This window comes from Elephas maximus, chromosome 21 (genome assembly GCF_024166365.1).
Source record: "Elephas maximus indicus isolate mEleMax1 chromosome 21, mEleMax1 primary haplotype, whole genome shotgun sequence".
NCBI classification, from domain to species: domain Eukaryota; kingdom Metazoa; phylum Chordata; class Mammalia; order Proboscidea; family Elephantidae; genus Elephas; species Elephas maximus.
Window position 1 is genome coordinate 17,068,935 of NC_064839.1, and position 22,107 is coordinate 17,091,041.

A 22,107-nucleotide genomic window follows, 5' to 3' on the forward strand; every position below is an offset into this window, starting at 1 on the left:
TTCGTTTTAAGGAACCCTGGTGGCACAAAGGTTAAGTGCCAGCCGAAAGGTTGGCAGTTGGAGCCCTCCAGCAGCTCCACAGGAGGAGAGACCTGGAGATCTGCTCCCCTAAAGATTACCGCCTCGAAAGCCCTATGGGGCAGTTCTGCTGTGTCCTGTAGGGTCACTGTGAGTCAGGATCAACCCAATGGCACACAGCAACAACACCACCCTCGTTTTACAGATGACAAAATTAACTTGCAGAGACATGATTATGGGACAGAGCTGGGATGGGAACTGAGCCTGTCTGACTTGAAAGCCCAGGGGTAAATGATCCAACCATAGTTCTACACCACCTTCCATGGTGAAGGATAAAGTTAGAGACCTATGCATATGCAATTTAAATATTCTCTGCATGGACTCCGTGCCCAATATTGTGTTAGGGGTAGGTGGGGTGAGAGGAAGCCAGACTGTACAGTACTCATTCGGTAGCTCGTGGCAGAAAACAAGCTCAAATTGGCATAGGCTTAGTGTTCGAGTAATTGAAAAGTCAAGGGGGGAATATGAGCTTGAGGTATGGTTTGATCCAGGTGCTCAAATGATGTTGTCAGGACCTCTTTTCTCTTGCTTCACCTCCTGGCCCTGTTTTCCTTTATGTTGGCTTTTTCCTTAGACAGCATCTCCCTGTGAGGAGGTAAAATATTCTTGGCAGTGTCAGCTTCCCCCTCTCATATCTCAACAATGTCAGCAGAAAGAGAGTTTTTTGTTCAGCAGATATCCTGGAATTAAATCTTTTGGCCTGGCTTGGATCATGTGCCCAGTCTTCACCAATCACCATGGCTGGGGATGTGCAGAGTTCTGATTGGTTAGACATAGGTCATATGCTAGCCCTGACCTATCCTTATAGCCGGGGATGTATGGAGCTCTTATTGGTCAGGCCTGGATCATGTGCCCAGTCTTCACCAATCACCATTGCTGGGGATGTACAGAGTTCTGATTGGTTAGACATAGGTCATATGCTAGCCCTGATCTATCCATGTGGCCGGGGATGTACGGAGCTCTTATTGGCCAGGCCTGGATCATGCGTCCATATTCAGGGGTGAAATCAGCCCTGCCCACACCACGTGGTTGAGAGTGGTAGTGGAAGGGTAGCGATTCCAGATAAAATACAAGAAGCCCAGCTAAATTTGAATATCAGATAAATAACAAGTAATTTTTTATATGTCTCAAATATTGCATGGGACATACTAAAAAAGTATATGTTTATCTGAGATTCAAACTTAACTGAAGGCTCTATATTTTTATTTTCTAAATCTAGCAAGCCTTTGAAGGGATGGCTTTCCATGGAAAATCAGTGTTACCAGAAGAAGGAGGAGTGGGTGCTGAGGGGGTGGCATCCAAATCATAGGTGGCCACTGCCCAGGCAAAGACAGGGACAGAGACCATTTCTTCAGACTTGGATTCCTCCTGAAGGCCTGCAGGTCTGTGAAGTCAGCCCTGAGAGGTGTGATGGTCAGTGAGAGAAATGTTTGGTGGAGGTGCTCAGAAAGGACTTCCTGTATTTGAATTAGGCCCCAGGAGATGGGTGAGAGGCACTCTTGAAGTGGGGGCTAGAGGGTGGGTGCAGGAGGTGGGTGGGAGAAATATCCATCTCCACCTGCCTGCTGATCAGGCCAGAGCCCTGCCAGAAGAGCCCTTGACCCCTTATCTCACTGGAGTGGCCTGGGTGTGTCCATCACTTTCCTGCTCTAGACCAGTGTCCATCTGCTAGATCATTTGAGACAGACTAACCAGCTTGCTATCCGTTGGCCCGTCTGTTCCCTGTGAATTTGACAGATATGCCAGGATGCCTGCAACTACCCAGGTAGCTCAGTGGAGTGCTGCCTTATGTTAGGGACCACAGAAACAGAGCCTGAGACAAGGATGGTGTACAAGTGATTTATTACGGCCATTCTCCCAGTCAGACCAGTACAGGAGGGGAAGAAACAGAACTGAAGAGAGGAAGGGTGCAATTCCAGGCAAAACCTTGGCCTGTGCCTGACCCTGCAGGGGTCTCTGGCGTATAAATTGTGCCCCTGAGTTTGTCCTGGCTGGAGGATGGGCTTTCATTTTCCTGCACAAAGCAGTCATTGCTAACAGCCACCTGGTAGAGAAGGGGGCTTTCTGTTTTCTGAGCCTGCAGACAGAGCCTAGGGCAGTCCCCACACGTGTTGAAAGGGAAAGCCCATCAGAGGGGGGAGCACACGGAAATGGTGAGAGGGATGTGAGGGCATCTGCGTGCAGGTGGAGATGGCTCCGGGGAGCTGAGCCACAAGTAAGAGGGTTTGGAGGAGTTGGGGAAGTCCGGCATGCTGTAAGCACCTCTTGGGAGTTTCCAGTGCACCTGGTTCATAAAGGCTGGAGAGTCCTGCAGTAAAGACTCCTTTCCCCACCCTCTCTGCACCACAGGACTCCGCTCACAGAAACAGCAGTCTGAAGATTTGGGGTTGTTGACTCAGAGGCTTCAGTGGGGTTCTAGACCCCGAGGGAACCGATCGGAGGGCTTTTTTGCTGCCTGTTATGAATTGAACTGTGTCCCCCAAAAATATGTGTTGGAATCCTAACCTGTGGAAGGAGCCCTGGTGACACAATGGTTAAGTGCTCAGCTGCTAACCAAAAGACTGGCGGTTCTGACCCACCCACTGGCTCCGCAGGAGAAAGGCCTGGCAGTCTGCTCCCATAAAGATTAAGCCAAGAAAACACAATGGGACAGTTCTACTCTGTCACCTGGAGTTGCTACGAGTCAAAACCATTTCCATGGTAACTAACAACAACAACATACCTGTTCATGTAATCCCATTTGGGGGTAGGAGTTTCTTTGTTATGTTAATGAGACCCTATCAATGTAAGCTATATCTTAATCCAAATGACTTTTGAGGTATCAAAAGAGCAGATTAGACCCAGAGAGGGTGTCTAACCTGGGGGAAGAAGATGCCATGGGGAGGTCACCAAGGAACCCAGAGACTGAGCCAAGGACCTTCCCCAGAGCTGACAGAGAAAGCTTTCCCTTAGAGCCAGTGTCCTGGACTCTAGCCTCCTGAACTGTGAGCAGCTGAAGTGCCTGTTCTTTAAAGCTACCGCTTGTGGTGTGTCTGATACAGCAGTAGCAGCAAACTAGGACACTGGCTGCTCTGGGTGCTCTGGATTCTGACTGTGGCGGTGCCATTCTGGGCTTTGTGACCCTGACCGATAGACCCCTTTTCGAGGCCTCAGTTTCCCCATCTGTACTCTGAGAACTCAGTTTCCCCATCTGTACTTCTTAACTGGAAGTTCACACGTGGGCTTGCAGGAGTGAGCTTCATGACCCCCTGATGTTCAACGTGCAATTTCATCTATTTTATCATTTTCTGAGGAGACCTTCTCAGAGGGGTTGGGCCTCTGTGCGGGTCGGAACCTGAGCTCTGGTCTGGTCCCAGCACTTGTGGTCCAAGAGACCTTATGGGCTTGTTCCCCTGCCTCGTGCTGCAGAGGCTCTCGGCCTGTTCATCCAGGAAGGACAAGCTGGTGCCATGTCTGAGAGCCCTGGCCTTCCTCTCAGGAGGCCGTGGTCCTTGCCAGCTGCACCTCTTTCTTGCCTCCCCTTTCACAGCCTTAGACTCCTTACCTTTAAAAAGGGGTCATAGCCCCCTTGCTGACCTCTTAGGGTTGTTGGGCAAGTCGCATAACCAGAGGACTGGTGGGACAAGGTGCAGGTGTGATGGGTAGAGTCCTTGTCGTGAACCCCTCTCACTCCCAGCCCTAACATCCGTAAGTTTTCATTGCTGGCTGCACAGGGCGGCCCCACCAGCAGCCTCTCCCAGACGACTATGGACTTCCCAGCTGGCCACCCTGTGCCAACAGGGGTCCTTGGCATTGGTCATAGGGGCAGACAGCTGCCTTCTGGATCCCCACAAGCTTATCTTGAGATCTTTGGTTGCCGGCGAACGGGAACAGTAGAATTTGGTGTGCTGTGGTTGGGATGGGGGAGAGAGAGTTGCCCCCCTCCCAGCGGTAGCCAGGTTTGACATGCTCAGCTGGCTTCACGCCATTTTCTGGAATCAAAGCTTTGTCTGTGTACACAACCACAGAGGGTCTTGCCAGTCCCCTGGCTTCCTATGCATGTACGGCTGAGAGCAGTGAGAAGCAGGCAGGTTCCCTGCGGGGGCCCTTGCTGGCGGGTGGGGAGATTCTGCCTGCCTCTTCTTGGCCTGAGTGGCTGTGGAGGGGAGGAATGGGTTCTGGGGTTCAAGGAGCCCGGAGCTTCTCACTTTCCCTCCCAGCTGCGATCAGAAAGCTACCTGTTTCACTGGACAGTTGCAGAGAGTTGCAAGATTCGCCAGGAGCCTTGTAGCAGACTTCTGTAAGCAAGCCCTTCTAGAACCCACGTGGGTGTCCACTTGTGTTTGCTTCAATGTGTTTGTTTCAAAATGCTTTGCTGTTGTTTGTTATATGCTGTTATTTCTGATTGTGGAAGTAATAATGCATGCTTATGGCGCACAGTCTGAGGACTTGGAGTCCAGTGCTCGGCGACAATCCCTGGGAGCATTTTGGCGCCTGTTTCTCTAGACACGTCCCTCTGACTACGATGCACGCAGACACATGCCGATAATTTTAGGATGGAATTGCATTCTCTCTGCTGTTCAGCAACTGCTTTTCTCTTTCAAGAAAATGCGGGGAATGTTTTTCCGAGTCAGTAAATATAGAGCTGCATTTGGTCGTCCAGTACGTACTCATCGAGCACCCCCTCTGTCAGGCATTGACGCAGGGGAGGTCAGATGGTAGCAAGCGCCAAAGAGAAAAATAAGGCAGGGAAGAGGGAGAGGCGATGGAGGAGGGGCCTGCAAGTTTGAATAGAGTGCTTTGAGAAGACCTCATCCAGGTGAAAGTGAGCAGAACCTGAAGGAGGAGAGGGAGGGAGGGAATATTCAGGGAAAAAGAATTCCAAGCAGAGGGACCAGCAAGTGCAAAGGCCCTGAGGTAGGGCGTGCTGAGCTTCTTCAAGAAACAGTAAGGAAGCCAGTGTGGCTGGAGCAGAGTAAGCAAAAGGGACTAATTGATGAGTCAGGGAGGTAACGGGGGCTGGCAGATTGTGTGGGGCTTTGTAGGGCATTGGTAGGGCTTTGGAAAATTGAGGGGAGGTACAAGCAAGGGTAGAAGCAGAGAATAGAGAACTACTGCTATAACTTGGTGAGAGAGGACGGTGGCCCAGAGCACAGGTAGACGTGGAGCAGGCGAGAGCTTGTTGGCTTCAGAGTCTGTTTTGAAGGTGGAGCCAACAGGATGTACTGATGGATCGGATGGAACGTCTGAAAGAGAAGAGTCAAGGATGGCTCTGGGGTTTTTGGCATGACCTGCTGGGATGACAGAACTGTCATTTTTGAATACAGGGAAGTCAGGGAGGACAAGTTCGGGGAGGCCAGGAGTTTGAAATGCCTGGTAGGTGTCTTGTGGAGGTGCCAAGGAGGCAGTGGGGTCATGTCAGTCTTTCTAATGGAGTAGCAGCTTTTTAAAAGTTCAGTTTATTTTTAGTCACGTTCTTGGTTAAAAAGAGATGAAAGCAGAGAAGGCCTGAGCGCAGTGTATTCCAACAGTCCAGAACGCTGGAGAGTGAAAGGGACAGCTCCGCAGCTCCCGTTCGTTCCATGCCCCGCGGGCTATCACTGCTGTTAAGTGTTGTGTGTCTGTCCAGAGCTGTTCTGTGTGCAGACAGGTGGGGACTATGTGCCTTTTTTTGTTTATTAACACAGCAGAATAGGACTCCCGGCTCTGTTCCTCACTTGCTCCCCACCATCAGTGCTCTGCCGACCCTGGTAGCCCCTGCTCCTGGACAGCACCTCTAATTTTTCTTGGTTCTTTCATGAGCGCCTTCTTATGGGACCCTCCTGGCCCTCCTGTGCTGCAGGCAGGGCAGGCTTGTGCCCCCATTTTACAGATGTGGCCTCTGAGACCTGTCAACACAGGTCTAGTGACGCGTAAAGCTAAGTCTCAGAGTAAGCTAAGTATTCTGGTTGCCCAGGGATGTGACCCTGATTCTGCCCAATTGAGGGCCGATGCCTGTGAAGGCTTTGAAGGAGAGGCAGCATTTGCGCTGGTTCAGAGGGAGCAGTCAGACTTGCCCTGGCAGGGCAGGGAGGAGGGCTGTCCAGGCACAGGAGGCAGCACAGGCCAGGGCTGGGAGGCTCATGACAGGTGGCCCAGCCATGAGGGGAGAGGTGAGAAGTTTCTCTAGGCTGCGTTATGGGGGCGGGAGGCAGGTGGAGAAGGGGGCTAGGAGATGAGAAAGGGAGGCCCAGTGGTGGCCTAGGATCAGGAAGATGATGTCTGCAAGCTGTTTTCTCCAGAGAGCTCAAAGGAATGGGGTGGACTGTGTGTGGTGTCTGTGTGTATGGATGTGTGTGTGTATGGGTGTGTGTATATGGGCATGTATGTTTATGGGTGTATGTGTCTGTATGGGTGTGTGTGTATGGGCATGTGTGTGTATGGGTTTGTGTGTATGGGTGTGTGTATGGACGTGTGCGTGTATAGGTGTCCATGTGTATGGGCATGTATGTGTGTGTGTATAGGTGTGTGTGTGTATGGGCATGTATGTATGTGTGTATAGGGGTGTGTGTGTGGGCTGTATGTGTATGGGTGTGTATGTGTGTGTATAGGTGTGTGTACACACACGTACACATGTGTGCACAGCAGGACGATCCAAGAGACTGGCCCAAACCATTGTTCTCCTTGCCTCTTTGCTGATACCTCTCCAGAAAATGAAGACTCCTGGGATATACAAAATGAGGGTCTTATTACACCTATTTCTGAAGTTAGGAAAAGCAGGAAGCCCCAGTGCTTCACTCGCCAAGGCTGTGGGCGAGGAAACCCGGCCTCCCAGGTCTCCAGACCAGCCTGGTTTCCAGTGGGGCTGGCCCAGCCTGGGCAGGAGAGCTCATCCATCCCCTGCAGCCAGGGGGGTCTGGGCTGGGGGCACCACTCTTGGTCCACAGATGACAGTGCCGTCTGTCATAAGCAGCCTGGCTCTTGGCCGCCCTGCTCAGCAGGGCACACATGCTGGACCCTGGCAGCAGACCCAGGGCCTGTCCCAGGGCCAGGAGCTGCTGGCAGGAACAGCCCCAGCTGCTTGGGGATCACAGTCACACCACAGCCTTTCTGCCTCTCATTATCAGCACTTGGCTCTCTGGCACAGCGGTTAGCAGTGTGGTGAGTTAGCAGTGCAGGAGGTTAGCAATCTCCATGATCCTTGTAATATTTGAACCCATTGTTGAGGCTATTGTGTTAGTCTATCTCACTGAAGGTTTCCCTCATTTCGCTGCCCCTCTGCTTTACCAAACAGGATGTCCTTTTCTTAGTGATTGGTCTTTCCTGATGATATGTCCAAAGTAAGTGAGCCAAAGTCTCACCACCCTCACTTAAGTAGCATTCTGGCTGTATTTCTTCTAAGGCTGATTTCTTCGTTCTTTTGGCAGTCCATGGTATATTCGGTATTCTTTGCCAGCACCCCAATTTGAATGCATCAGTTCTTCTGTCTTCCTTTTTTGCTGTCCAATTTTTGCGTACGTATGAGGCTGTTGAAAAGACTATGGTGACTTGGCTCAGGTGCACCTTAGTCATCAAAGTGACTTCTTTGCTCTTTAGAACTTTAAAGCAGTGTTTGGTAGCACATTTGCCCAGTGCAATATGTCATTTGATTTCTTGACTGCAGCTTCCATGGATGTTGATTGTTGATCCAAGTAGAATGAGATCTTTGACAACTTCCGTTTTTTCCATTGTCTCATTTTACTTTCACAGGGGCCCTACTCGGCAGGTGAGTAAACTGAGGTGCAGACAAGCGAAAATAATTTGTATAAGGCCACACATTGTGAAGTACAGGAAACAAGGCTGAAACCCAGATCTGACTGGCAACTTGGGGGAGTCCATTCACTTCTCTAAGCCTCCATTTCCTCCTGGCCAAAGCGGAGAGAGCGACAGTGCCAACCCAGCTCGTAGGGTTGTTGGGGGTGATTAGTTAGTAACACACCTAAAATGCTTAGCAGAGCACTTGGCATATGGCATGTACTTACTAAATGCTGGCTATTATCTCCAAGTCCTTTATATTCGTGACTTCAGTTACCCCCACGCTTCTACAATCTCGTGGAATCTTGGTCTCCGCTGCAGAAACTTCTCTGAACACTAGTAGGAGAATTCCAGTCAAGCCAACAGCAAACTCTTGAAGCCCCAGGTCTGCCCAGCCCTGGACAGTCTGCCCTGCACTGGGTCATCTCCTCCTGAAAGCTCTGACTGCCAATAGTTTGAGATTAGGGAGGATTCTGGGTAATGCCAGGCTTTACTGTTTTCTGTAGGTCTTGGTCTTTTTTTTTTTTTTTTTCTTTTCTATTGGCAGCCATTTTTCCCCCATGGCCAGAAATCACAATCCAGAAACATAAGCCTTAGGGGAGCAGCTGCACTGGGTGGGCAGAGCGTCCCTTGGGCCGTGAGAGTGCTTTTTCGTCTGTCCTCACCTGCTGTCTGCCTTGCTCTGGTTTCCCCCCTCCCCCTCTCCATCTTCCTACCTGTGGGAACCAACCTGACCTCTTCAGAGGCAGAGGACTTTCATCTTGGGCTCTTTAAATCTTGTCGGTCCCAAAGCATGGTCTACCTGCTTCTGAGGGCATGGGGTTTGAGGTGGTAAGGGGGTAGATATCTTGTATTTTAATGGTTTTGTATTTAATATGAATTGCATAGATAAGGAGCCCTGGTGGCCCGGTGGTAAAGAGCACGGTTGCTAACCAAAATATTAGCACTTCAAATCCACCAGCCACTCCTTGGAAACGTATGGGGCAGCTCCACTCTGTCCTGTGGGGTCGCTATGAGTCAGAATCAACTCGATGGCAACAGGTTCTTTTTTTGCGGGGGCTGGGGGGGAGGTTATATAGATAAAAAATAGCTTTAGGATATCACACCCATGATTTCACTGATCTTATTGCTTATGGCAAGAATAGGTTAAAAAGAGAGCGAGACAATTTACAGAGAAGTGTTCGGTAATACCACCACTTGTCTATCAGCTTATGATACTGTGGTGGCTTGCATATTGTTATGATCTTGGAAGCTTTCCCACTGGTATTTTAAATATCAGCAGGGTCACCCATGGTGAACAGGTTTCGCTGGAGCTTCCAGACTAAGACAGGCTAGGAGGAAAGTCTTGGTAATCTACTTCTGAAAACTAGCCAGTGAAAACCTTATGGATCACAACAGAATATTGTCCAATATAGTGCTGGAAGATGAGCTGCTTAGATTGGAAGGCACTCAGAACAGACAGTGGTGGAAACAATGGACTCAAGCACACCAACAGTCCTGAAGATGGTGTGGGACTGGGCAACATTTCGTTCTGTTGTACATGGGGTTGTCATGAGTTGGCGCCAACTCCATGGCACCTAATAACAATTAAGTAATAATAGCATCCCGGGAGGGACTGAAGCTTGGAAGAAAGCGAGGTTGCTGAGGTGACATCCCAGGAAGTGGACTTTGCTGGCCCATTTCTGGTCCCCATCGTGGCTGGCTGTGTTTCTAGAACAGGAACAGGGAAGACCCATCTTTGGGAGTTATTTGCACCCCGTCGGGCCTGGGGCCTGAGGCCTGGAGGAAGGGAACATGGTGGCTTTAGAAGGTCTGATGTCCTTCCTGCTACACCCTGCCATTCTGCTCTCTGCTGGCCATTCACCTTCCTGATAGATAGCAAATCCCCAAGCTCAGAAGACAAGGTCTAGCTGAAGTCCGCAGGATATGGGGAGCAGAAGGCTCAGGGCTGCTGTTCCCCAAAAGAAACAGCAGGGATGTACAGTTAGGAGCACATTGGTTACATCTCAAGCAGATGAAAAATAGTGAGAACTCTGAGGAATTTTAATTGCCGCTCCGTCTTTGGAGTCATGAAGGCCTGGTCTTTGGGGACGCAACTGGCAAGCCAGCTCTGCATCCACAGCCCTTGGAGCCTACCTTCCCCTGCCCCCCACCCCTCAGCTCGCTTGGCTCTCAGAGTTGAGCTGGGCTGGGGCGGAGGCTTGTGGTGGTGGCCTCAGCACAGCTGGGCTGCGGAAGCTTCTGTCCTTCCTCTGGCTTCCGTGCTCGACTGGAAGTCTTGGATTTGGGTTTTAGGCGACCCTGTATTGGCTCTGGAGTCCGTGGGTGGTGCAAGCAGTTAACATGCTGAGCTGCTAACTGAAAGGTTGGAGGTTCAAGTTCACCCAGAGGCACCTCAGAAGACATGCCTAGCAATCTGCTTCCAAAGAATCAGCCATCGAAAACCGTATGTAGCACAGTTCTACCCCAACACACATAGAGTCGCCATGAGTCAGGCTGACTTGGCAGCAACTGGTTTGGTGTTGGTTCAGGTTGCTGTGAGAATCAGAGCTTTTAGTTTCCAGTAAGAGCTACCCTGTCTGAATTGTTATAAGCAACGAGGCCTTTTTTTTTTTTTCTAAATTGAACTTTAGATGAAGGTTTACAGTTAGTACACACATTGTTGTGTGACATTGTTTAACAACCCCACGACATGTCAACACTTTCCCTTCTCAACCCTGCATTACCTATTACCAGCTTTCCTGTTCCCTCCTGCCTCCTAGTCCCTGCGCCATGGCTGGTGCACCCCTTTAGTCTTGTTTTGTTCCGTGGGCCTGTTCAATCTTTGGCTGAAGAGTGAACTCCAGGAGTGACCTCATTACTCAGCTGAAAGGGTGTCCAGGGGCCATACTCTCAGGGTTTCTTTAGTCTCTGTCAGGCCAGCAAGTCGGTCTTTCTTTCTGATTTAGAATTTTGTTCTGCATTTTTGTCTAGCTCATTTTTCTCTATTGTGATCCCTGTCAGAGCAGTGAGTGGTGGTAGCTGGGCACCATCTAGCTGTACAGGACTCAGTCTGGTGGAGGCCGTGGTAGACATGGTCCATTAGTCCTTTGGACTAATCTTTCCCTTATATCTTTAGTTTTCTTCATTCTTCCTTCCTCCTGAAGGGATGAGACCAGTGGAGTATCCTAGATGGCTACTCACAGGCTTTTAAGACCCCAGATGCTACTCACCAAAGTAGAATGTAGAAAATTTTCTCTATAAACTATGTTATGCCATTTGAGCTAGATGTGCCCTGAGATCGTAGTTCCCACAGCCCTCAGCCCAGCAATTTGGTCCCTCAGGGAGTTTGGATGTGTCTATGGAGCTACCATGCCGTTGCCTTGTACAGGTTGTGCTGGCTTCCCCAGTATTGTGTTCTGTCTTACCTTTCACCAAAGTTACCACTTATATGTTGTCTGTTAAGTATTTTTCCAGCCCCGTCCCTCCCCTCCCTCGTAACCATCAAAGATTATTTCTTTTTGTACGTAAACCTTTTCATGAGTTTTTACAGTAGTAGTCTCATAGGATATTTGTCCTTTTGTGATTGACTTATTTCACTCAGCATAATGCCTTCCACATTCATCCATGTTATGAGATGCTTCACAGATTCATCATTGGTCTTTATCATGGCATAATACTCCATTGTGTGTATGTGCCACAGTTTATCCATTCATCTGCTGATGGGCATCTAGGTTGTTTCTGTCTTTTTGCCATTGTGAACAATGCTGCAGTGAACATAAAAAAAAAAAAAAGTTGTTTCTGTCTTTTTGCCATTGTGAACAATGCTGCAGTGAACATGGGTGTACATATATCTATTCGTGTGACAACTCTTATTTCTCTAAGATCTATTCCTAGGAGTGGGATTGTTGGATCATATAACATTTCTATTTCTAGCTTTCTAAGGAAGTGCCATATCATTTGCCAAAATGGTTGTATCATTTTGCATTCCCACCAGCAGTGCATAAGAGTTCCAATCTCCCCGCAGCCTCTCCAACATTTGTTATGTTATTTTCTGTTTTATTGATTCATGCCAGTAATGCTGGGGTAAGATGGTATCTCACTATAGTTTTAATTTGCATTTCTTTGATGGCTAGAGATCGTGAGCATTTCCTCATGTGTCTGTTGACTGCTTGAATGTCTTCTTTGGTGAAGTGCCTGTTCATTTCCTTTGCCCATTTTTTAATTAGATTATTTATTTGTCTTTTTGTTGTAGAGGTGTTGGATTTTCTTGTAGATTTCAGAGATTAGACCTTTATCTGATTTGTAATAGCCAATTTTTTTTCCCCAGTCTGTAGGTTCTCTTTTTACTCTTTTGGTGAAGTGTTTTGATGAGCATAAGTGTTTAATTTTTAGTAGATCCCAGTTATCTAGCTTATTCTCTGGAGCTTGTGTGTGGGTCATTGTGGTTTGTAGCCGTGTATTAGGGCCTGTAGTATTGATACTGTTTTTTCTTCTATGAACTTCATAGTTTTTGGCTTTATATTTAGGTCTTTGATTCATTTTGAGTTAGTTTTTATATACGGTGTGAGGTTTGGGTCCTTTTTCTTTTTTTTTGCACATGGACATCTAGTTTTGCCGGCACCATTTGTTAAAAAGATTGTCTTTTCCCCATTTGATGGATTTTGGGCCCTTGTCGAAGGTCAAGCGACCATAGGCGGATGGATTTACATCTGGGTTCTCAATTCCATTGGTCAGTATATCTGTTGCTGTACCAGTACCAGGCTGCTTTGACTACTGTAGCTGTATAGTAGGTTCCGAGGTCAGGTAGTGAGAGCCCTTCTACTTTATTCTTCTTCAGTAACCCATTCCCATTGCCGTCGAGTTCATTTAGTACTTTGCTTATCTGGGGCTTCTTTCGCTTCCATATAAAGTTAATGATAAGTTTTTCCATCTCTTTAAAGAAAATTGTTGGTATTTGGATTGGGATTGCATTGTATTTGTAAATTGCTTTGGGTAGAATTGTCACTTTCACAATGTTGAGTCTACCTATCTATGAGCATGGTATGTTTTTTCCATTTATGTAGATCTCTTTTGGTTTCTTGCAGTAGTGTTTTGTAGTTTTCCTTGTATAGATCTTTTACATCCCTGGTTAGATTTATTCCAAAGAATTTTATTTTTTTTAGGGGCTGTTATAAATGGTATTGTTTTCCTGATTTCCTTTTCATCATTCTCTTTATTGGTGTATAGGAATCCACCCAATTTTTATGTATCGTATCTGGCTACTCTGCTGAATCTTTCTATTAGCTCCAGTAGTTTTCTGCAATGAGGGCATTTTAGTGTCTTCTGTAACCAGCCCATTCCCAGGAAAGGCGGGTAAGCGTGGAGCTGGCTTCAGGGTTCCTCCAACAGATATTAAGTGCATAAGACCTGACGATTTGCTCCCGTAAAGATTACAGCCTAAGAAACCCTATGGGGCAGTTCTACTCTGTCACATAGGGCGGCTATGAGTCAGAATCCACTCGATGGCACCCAGCAACAATAATAATTATGTCAGGAAGGAGCCCTGGTGGTGCAATGATTAAGCACAAGACTGCTAACTGAAAGGTTGGTGGTTCAAACTTACCCAGCCCCTCTGCAGGAGAAAGACCTAGTGATCTGCTCCTATAAGGATCACAGCCTAGAAAACCCCAGTGGGGCAGTTCTACCCTGTCACATGGAGTTGCTGTGAATCAAAAATTGACTCAACGGCACCCAACAACAATAACAACTATGTCAGGGACTGTTCTAGATCTTGGGGACTCATAGGAGAGCAAAACAGACCCATATCCCTGTCTTCGGGAACCTACTTCTGGAGACAGTGGGACCTGAGGGCTTGACCACGAGCCTCCCGTCTAGGTGCCAGCCTTTGCCTCAGTCTGTATGCTTCCTTCTCAAGCGAGGTGTCTCTAGGAAGCTGGAGACACAGCCCTGGCCTTAGAGAGGTTTCCTGCCAGCTCCCATAAGAAAAACCCCAGGGAAGGATTGTAATTGTCTGAGTTGCAGCTGGGGGGGGGGGCATGGTGGGAGCTGGGCAGGCAGACCGTGGCCACCATCAGGTCAGCTGTGGCTGAGGAAGGCTGGATGTCCACAGGGAGTGGCTGAGGGCTCTGCCCACATTTTCACTCCTTAAAGGGGAGACGTCATTTCGCTTTCCTTGTGGTCTGGGTTCTGATGATATTCATGGGGAGGAACGAGTTTGTTTTTCTTGAATACCTTGCCTTTCCCCCTTCTTCCTGACCTTTGGACCATGATTATATTGCAGCACTGGTTTGCATGTTATATATGGCTGGGGGGCGGGGTGGTGAGTCCCGGCACTATTGACTGGCCATGCTAGTGGGCAAAGTGGGCTCCGGAAGCCAGAGAAAGCCCTCAGGTTAGAGGCACAAGTTAGAGACATGGAAACTGAGGCCCAGAAAGTGGTTTTTCTCCTGGTCTCTTGTTTCCTGGGTGTAGCCCTGGAGAAAAACTCTCCCTCACTGCTGGAATTGGCCTGGGACCCCAGAAGACCTGGGCTTGAGGGAACCGTGAGCATCATCTTGACCCATGGGCCGTTCTGGAGAAGAGGAGGCTGAGGCCTGGGGCTTTGAACCTGGCTCTGCCACCTGCTCTGTGAGACTTTGGATGAGTTACCATCTCCTGGCTAAGCCTCAGCTTTCTCTTTTAAAGTGGGTTATTGCATAGGGTTTTAATAGCCCAAGTAACATGCATATATTCATCTGTTACAAATTAGAACAGTTCAGATCACCTCCTCTGCCTCCTCTGTGTTCCCCCTCCCCTCCCTAGAGCTAACCGTGGCTGTCTTTTTCTATCTAGTTCCCTCCAAGTAGATGACTCCATGGTCCATGTGTATGTTTAAACCAGTTGCCTATTGAGTTGACCTGACTTATGGTGACCGTATGTGTGTCAAAGTGGAACTCGGCTCCATAGGGTTTTTAAAGGTGGATTTTTTTGGAAGTAGATCACCAGGCCATTCTTCTGAGGTGCCTCTGGGTGGATTTGAGCCTCCAACCTTTTGGTTACCAGCTGAGCGCGTTAACTGTTGCACCACCTAGGGACTCTGTGTATGTTTAGTGCCTTCTCAGATGTACAAGTAGCATCATGCTCCTTGTGTCTTCCTATACCTTGTCTTTTCACTCGCATCAGGCTTTCCTGGTCTACCTTGTTCTTTTAACCCCCTGTGTAGGATTCCGCTGCACAGATGTACGCCGTTTCCTCTGATGGGCGTTCAGGGTATTTTTGATTGCTGGTTGCCACAAACATCACAGCAGTTGACCGTGCCTTCTGGTGCACACGGGTGTGATGCCTGAGAGTGGACTTGACCGTGCCTCCTGGTGCACACGTGTGTGATGTCTGAGAATGGACTTGACCATGGCTCCTGGTGCACACGTGTGTGATGTCTGAGAGTGGACTTGACCATGCCTCCTGGTGCACACGTGTGTGATGTCTGAGAGTGGACTTGACCATGCCTCCTGGTGCACACGTGTGTGATGTCTGAGAGTGGACTTGACCATGCCTCCTGGTGCACACGTGTGTGATGCCTGAGAGTGGACTTGACCATGCCTCGTGGTGCACATGTGTGTGATATCTGAGAGTGGACTTGACCATGCCTTGTGGTGCACATGTGTGTGATACCTGAGAGTGGACTTGACTATGCCTCATGGTGCACACGTGTGTGATGTCTGAGAGTGGACTTGACCATGCCTCGTGGTGCACATGTGTGTGATGCCTGAGAGTGGACTTGACCGTGCCTCCTGGCACACACGTGTGTGATGTCTGAGAGTGGACACTGAGATGTGGACTTGACCGTGCCTCCTGGCACACACGTGTGTGATGTCTGAGAATGGACTTGACCATGCCTCCTGGTGCACACGTGTGTGATGTCTGAGAGTGGACTTGACCATGCCTCCTGGTGCACACGTGTGTGATGTCTGAGAGTGGACTTGACCATGCCTCCTGGTGCACATGTGTGTGATATCTGAGAGTGGACTTGACCATGTCTCTTGGTGCACACGTGTGTGATGCCTGAGAGTGGACTTGACTATGCCTCATGGTGCACATGTGTGTGATGTCTGAGAGTGGACTTGACCGTGCCTCGTGGTGCACGTTTGTGATGCCTGAGAGTGGACTTGACCGTGCCTCCTGGTGCACACGTGTGTGATGTCTGAGAGTGAACACTGAGATGTGGACTTGACTGTGCCTCCTGGTGTACACGTGTGTGATGTCTGAGAGTGAACACTGAGATGTGAACTTGACCATGCCTTCTGGTGCACACATGTGTGATGTCTGAGAGTACACACTGAGACGGGCACTTGCTGGCTTCAGGTTCTTGTGATGCTAGCATGTGAGAATGTTCCCGAGCACGTTGGAGGCAGGCACTGCATGAGGAGGAGACAGTCATGTTTAGCGCCCCCCTGTTTTGCATCAGACTCCATCCTCAGTTTTTTGTCTACATTTTCTCATTGATGCTTCTTTGACATCTGCATCCCCATTTTACAGAAGAGGAGAAGGGGGGTCAAGAGGTTAAGTCCCACATCCCATGTGTCACTCAGGTTCCAAGTGCAGGACTGGCTTGTAGCCCTGCCGCCCTGACATCTGGGTTACTTGGGATGCCAAGGAATGGAGCATCCCGGCCCTGTCAGTTTGTCATATTGTGGTGGCTTGGTGTTGTTGAGATACTGGAAGCTGTGCCACCGATCTTTCAAATCCCAGCAGGGTCACCTGTGGTGGGCAGGTTACAGCGGAGCTTCCAGACTAAGACAGACGAGGAAGAAAGGCCTGGCGATCTTCTGAAAATCAGGCCGTGAAAACCCTGTGGAATACAACAGAACACTGATATAGTGCTGGAAGAGGCAAACCAGGCAACATTTTGTTCTGTTACACATAAGGTGACCATGACTCAGTGGACTCAAAGGCAACTAACAACAAGCCCTGCCTCTGGGGCGCGGCCGTGAGGAAGACAGCTCACTCTGTGTGAGGCCAGCCCCCATGGCGCCAGTTCCCTGGGAACTGGCCGGCTGCATCTGTGCAGTGCTAGGAAGAGAGCTTGTCAGGAATTTCCTGGGGCCGCTCTGGGGCCGGCCGCCTGGGTGTAAGGGTTCCAAGGACGGCCTGGGTCCTCTCCCCCACCCTTCTCTGTCTCTCCTACCCCGGAATGTCCCAGCTCCATGCATTCTTAGAATCTGTAAGTTGTGCTGTGTTTTGTGGGCACCAGGAGTTTCCTTTGAACCCCTGGGGCACCAACATCTGTTAGCTCTTAGAGAACAGAAAGATTGACAAAGAGCTGCTGGGGCAGGTGGGTGGGGGAAGATATTAAATTCAGGAGTCCAAAGTCTCAAACACAAAGAGGAAAAACCCAACCAGACTCCAGCTCGCTCCCCAAGGCCCAGCTTTGAAGTGGTTTTCCAGTCCCTGAGGCCTTATAAGGCACTGTGCCTGTGATGCTGGGCTCTGGGGTGGTGTTGGCCTCACACCCAGCATGCCCGGAGGAGCTGGCCTGTCTTCCTGGGGCCCTGAGTGGGGCAGAGGAGGGGCTCTGAGGGCCAGCAAAGGAGGCAGTGCTGGGACTCATGAGGGAGGCAGGTGGGCTCAGTCCTTTGGTCTGAGGGGCCGCCAAGCCTGGTCACAGGGCAGGTAGAGTTGGGGGATCTGGGTGATCTAGGAAGGTCTTGGTCAGAACTTGGAGCAGAGACTGAGGCTGACCATCCGGACAGCCAGAGGGAAGGAAGTCTGGTGTGACGAGGAGACAAAGGAAGCCATGAAGGCAGGTCGCTGCATACTAAGCCACATGCCTGGATGCTCCCTATAGCGCAGTGGTGAAGGGTGTGGACCCCAGATCCCAGTCTGCGTTCCGTCCCGTCTCTGTCACTTACTAGCTGTGTGACCTTGGGCAAGACACTTAACCTCACCGTGCCTCAATTTTCTCATCTGTAGAGTGGGGACAAAAATGGTGCTACCTCAAAGGATTGCCATGAGATTAAATGCAAAGTACTAAAAACAATGCCTCGGGCAGGATGGGGGCTCTTTATAGAGATCTGTAAGGGCACCTTGGGTCTAGTGAGTCAGCTTCTTTCAGGAAAGTTCTGGTAGCCATTTGATAATAACAGTAGAAGAAGTAATATATTTTTTTTTTTTTTACTGATTTAGTGAACCTTGATTGTGGCACCAGGTGCAATGCTAAGTAAGCACTTTATAGACAATAGATTACTCAATCCTCAAAACACCCTGCAATTCATTAGCGCTATCGTCCTTGTAGACAGATGCAGAAACTGAGGAGTGTTGGAGCTGAAGTTCTTTTACCCAGATGATGCAGCATGTAGCAACAGAGCTGGGATTTGAACCAAGGTCTAGCCAACGCCAGGTCCGGGGCTCCCAGTGGGGCTCATGGCTGTCTCTGGGCCTGAGACTCCCTGCAGCTCCCACCTTCCTGCAGGATGGCACTAAAGGCCTAGCCTTGGACCTGGCATGTAGGGCTCCTGGCCAGGGCTGGGCCTGAGGCAGGGCCAGTCCCAAACCTAGTGGGGAGAGCTGTGGGAACCTTAAGTCCTGCTAGACTTGGCCGCTGACCCCACTAGAGCTGCTGGCTGGGTGATTTTTCTTGCTCTTCTTTAAATGTGATCCCTCGCAAGTGCCAGGACTCTGGGTCACCCTGCCCCATGCCCACGGGAGCTCTGACCCTACTTCACGAGGTCGGCACTGGCACTTGGAGGGCCTGGCTGGAATCTGGGCTCTGCCCCTTGCTCGCCTCTGATCCAGAGCAGGCTGCCTGGCCTCTTGGAGCCTCTCCTCATTGAAAACACAGTCCCGTTCCAGGGGCTTTTGTGAGCACTCCATTGGTTAGTGTCCTGCATGCCACGAGTGCTTGGGAATGACGGGGTGACTGTCGTTAGCATTATTTTCCTGTCTCATATGGTCCGTGAGGGTTGGGGACACGTTCTTTATAGAAAAAAATGGTAACAATTATACCTCGCACACAGCAGTTTTTGCAAGTCATTTTTGTGAGTATTGATTCCTTGAGAGGCAGAAAGAGCAAGGTTGCAAGGACGATTTAAGAAGTTAACATATCATATAAGTACACACATTTATATATAGATAGCACTTAGCGAGGACAGTGGAGGTTCAGTGGCAGAATTCCATTCCCAGCCAACGCACCTCGTGCACAGCCACCACCAGGGCTGGATTACCCAATAAGCAAGGTAGGCAAGGGCCCACTGGTGCCTTCCCACCAATCTGCTGTGCACCACTTCGTTTGTCCCCCACTACATCCGAGATGTGGTGAAACCCATGTGAAATTGCTCCCACAGATTAGTGAGTGAATACAATCAAGCCTGCACAGTACCTTGCTCAGTGCAAACTGGTGTGTACCGTGCTTCCTGGTTAATCCACCACTGGCCACCACCTGCCTCTCAGTGGAGGCTTGTGTGCTGCTGTGATGCTGAACAGGTTTCAGTGGAGCTTCCAGACTAAGACTAGGAAGAGAGGCCTGGTGATCTACTTCCAAAAATCAGCCAATGAAAAGTCTATGGAGTACAATGGTCTGATCCACAATTGGGATGTTGTGCACAGGGTCACCATGAACTGGGATCCACTTGATGGCAGCTAACAACAACATAATGCTCAGCGAGGTGCCTGGCTAGGAAATGCACAATGAGTGTTAGCTGTCTTATTATTGTCGTGATTTATTCCTGTGCCGTTTTTACACATGAGTAGACTGAGGCTGCAAGAAGGCAGTGGCTGGTCCCAGGGGCAAGAGTGAGGGAGGCGGTGGAGCCATGACTTGAACCTGTGTCTGGTTCGACATCCCATGCTGCCTCTGGTCTAGCAATTCTGAGCTTGAGGATTGTGGACACAAGCTCTGAGCTTGGTGGGAGATGTGAATTTTGAGCATTTCCCCTACACAGTGCTTCAGCAGACCATGGAGCTGGAGGTTTTCAGTGTTATACTGAGCAGGGCACAGTTTAGTGGTGAGGGGCCAACCCCAGAACTTGCCTGGACTCTGCTTTGTGAGTATGTCAAGAGCTTCATCCTCCAGACAGTTCTCCTTAAGGAGTGCTAAAGTCGTCATCAGAATGATGACTGGACTGCGCCACACACTGTGAGGCAGCATCGTTACAGGGGTCCCAGACGACTGTCTTCTTGGTGGTGACGTTTTGAGTCTTTAAATTCCTCCAACTGTGCCAGCAAAAAGACGCTAGGCCTCAGAAGGCTGTTGGACCTGCATGGTGCAGTCAGGGTGGTGGCCACGGTCATAGCGAGCTACCTCTGTGCAGAAGACCTCAGTGTGAGGTGGCCTTGTTTATTCCCTTGAAGACAGTCACCCGCACCTGTCGGGAAGCGCCGTCGGCCTGCCTTTCAGGGGAGGTGGCATTCGTCTTCCTCTGGCATGAAAGATCTGGTTTAATTGGCTGCCGGGGCGTCCCTGCCATCTAATGATGCCACCGGAGCGCATCCTTTTGCTGTCACCGTCTCCCAGTCTTCTGTCAACTCCGGCTCTGTTAACACAAACAACCAGTTTACAAGCCCAGGAAATGTTCGGTGATTATAATAATTGGCGGAGGAGGAGAGAGAAGCCCTCTGACTGGAGGAATCAAGTAGCTGGTTTTGAAGTTCGATGGGGCCCTGGGAGTCTGAATGACCACGTTTCACCAACCTTTAAGAAAGAGTGTGTAATGCCCCGGAACATTCTGAAAGAAGGGAGAGAACAGAGAAGACCCACCCTAACCCAGAAAAGGTTAGCTGCTTGTCTTAAAACACAAATACAAACGCAGGATACCACCAGCTGTGTCCAGTTGATGATATCAGCTCTACAGAGCATCGTTTTTCTTCTTCCATCAAGACGAGCACTGAGCTTTCTTTAAAGATCTGAGATATTGGATTTCCCCTCCACCCCCAAGGAGAGGGTTCTTTTTTTTTTTTTTTTCTCCTACTGTCACTTTTTTAAAATAAAGAGAATTTTGTGAAGGCGGCTGAGTTTGGGCTCTTCTTACAGCTTGTGATTCTGTGATTGGAGAGTTGCTGCCATGGCGTCATTCTGGGCATCAAGAGGGAAACGGGGGGTCTGACCTCCCAAACCGCTTTCTTCCCTCAGAGAGGAACCATTCCTAAAGAAGGTTATTTGGAACACAACTCCCATGAGATGCTTTTGAAAAACAAACCTCCCTGGTCTAAATAGGTGTGGGGACTGCAGCATAGCTCTTGGGGAGCCTCAGTGGCTATTAGCACAGTTAAAGCCCTGATAGGTTCTGCAGAAAGAAACGAAGAAAACCGTTACTGTCAAGTCGACTCCCACTCATGGCGACCCACGTGTGTCAGAGTAGAACTGTGCTCACAGGGCTTTCAATGGCTGATTTCTTGGAAGCAGATCTCCAGGCCTTTCTTCTGAGGCACCTCTGGGTGGACTTGAGCCTCCAACCTTTCAGTTAGCAACTGAGAGTGTTAACTGGCTTGTACCACCCAGGGACTTCCCCTGCAGTAAGGGACGTTGTTTAACTTTGTTTAAGGCAATCTTCCTTGATCACAGGACTTTTTTTGGCAGAATGCCTATGTAAACACAGAACACAGATTGATAAGCTCCGGTCTAGCCTTTTCTCAGTCTAGAGCCTTCCTGCTGGGGATGGGTCAGAGAGATGGGATATTTGTCTGGTGACATCCTGGAAATTTCCCAGCCTGTGACACCAACCAAACTTCCTTTGCCATCCGGATGGCATGTGAGCAGCAGTCTGACCAGGCTGCTTGGAAGAAGCCCTGCCACGTGCAATGCGATGTCGAGCGTGTTTAACACATGCGTGGGACCGGGCAGGGCATGTGCCCCGAACAGGCTAGTTTCCTGGAGGTGTGTGCATCCATGAGATGTGGGAGTGTCTTTGAAGGTCAGCTGGGGTGCAAGCATGTGGCTTCCAGAATGTTCTGCTGGAGAGTTAGGGTTTTATGGTAAGAGCAGAAGTCCTTTTGTCTTCTTTATAAACCTACCAGACAGTGGCCCAGGACTCTCCGTTGGAGGAAGAATCCAAGTTGAGGCCTCTTCTGGGGCCTACGGGGAAGGCTTCAGGTCGGGTTCTGTGTCCAAGCTGGCTCAAGGGGATGGATCAGGGACATTTTCTGATTTTGTCTTTGCAGACCCCAGGTAGAGGGTGGAGCCATCTTTCTAAGGGATAAGGAGGTCCTGTGTAGTGTTTCTTGGAGGGCTGTAGGCTGAGAAAACTTACTTCCTAAAAAGCACTGTGATAACCAATTTTTTAAGTGGCTACATCTCAGTTGACCTAAATTCCCACCAGAAAAATC

At 49.5% G+C, this 22,107-nt stretch overlaps 1 protein-coding gene across 6 annotated transcripts in view; it reads left to right on the forward strand.

The window, feature by feature from the left end:
* NKD1 (NKD inhibitor of WNT signaling pathway 1) overlaps window positions 1-22,107 on the forward strand; it is a 112,084-nt gene that overhangs the window by 45,883 nt on the left and 44,094 nt on the right. The gene's annotated exons all lie outside the window — the stretch shown is intronic.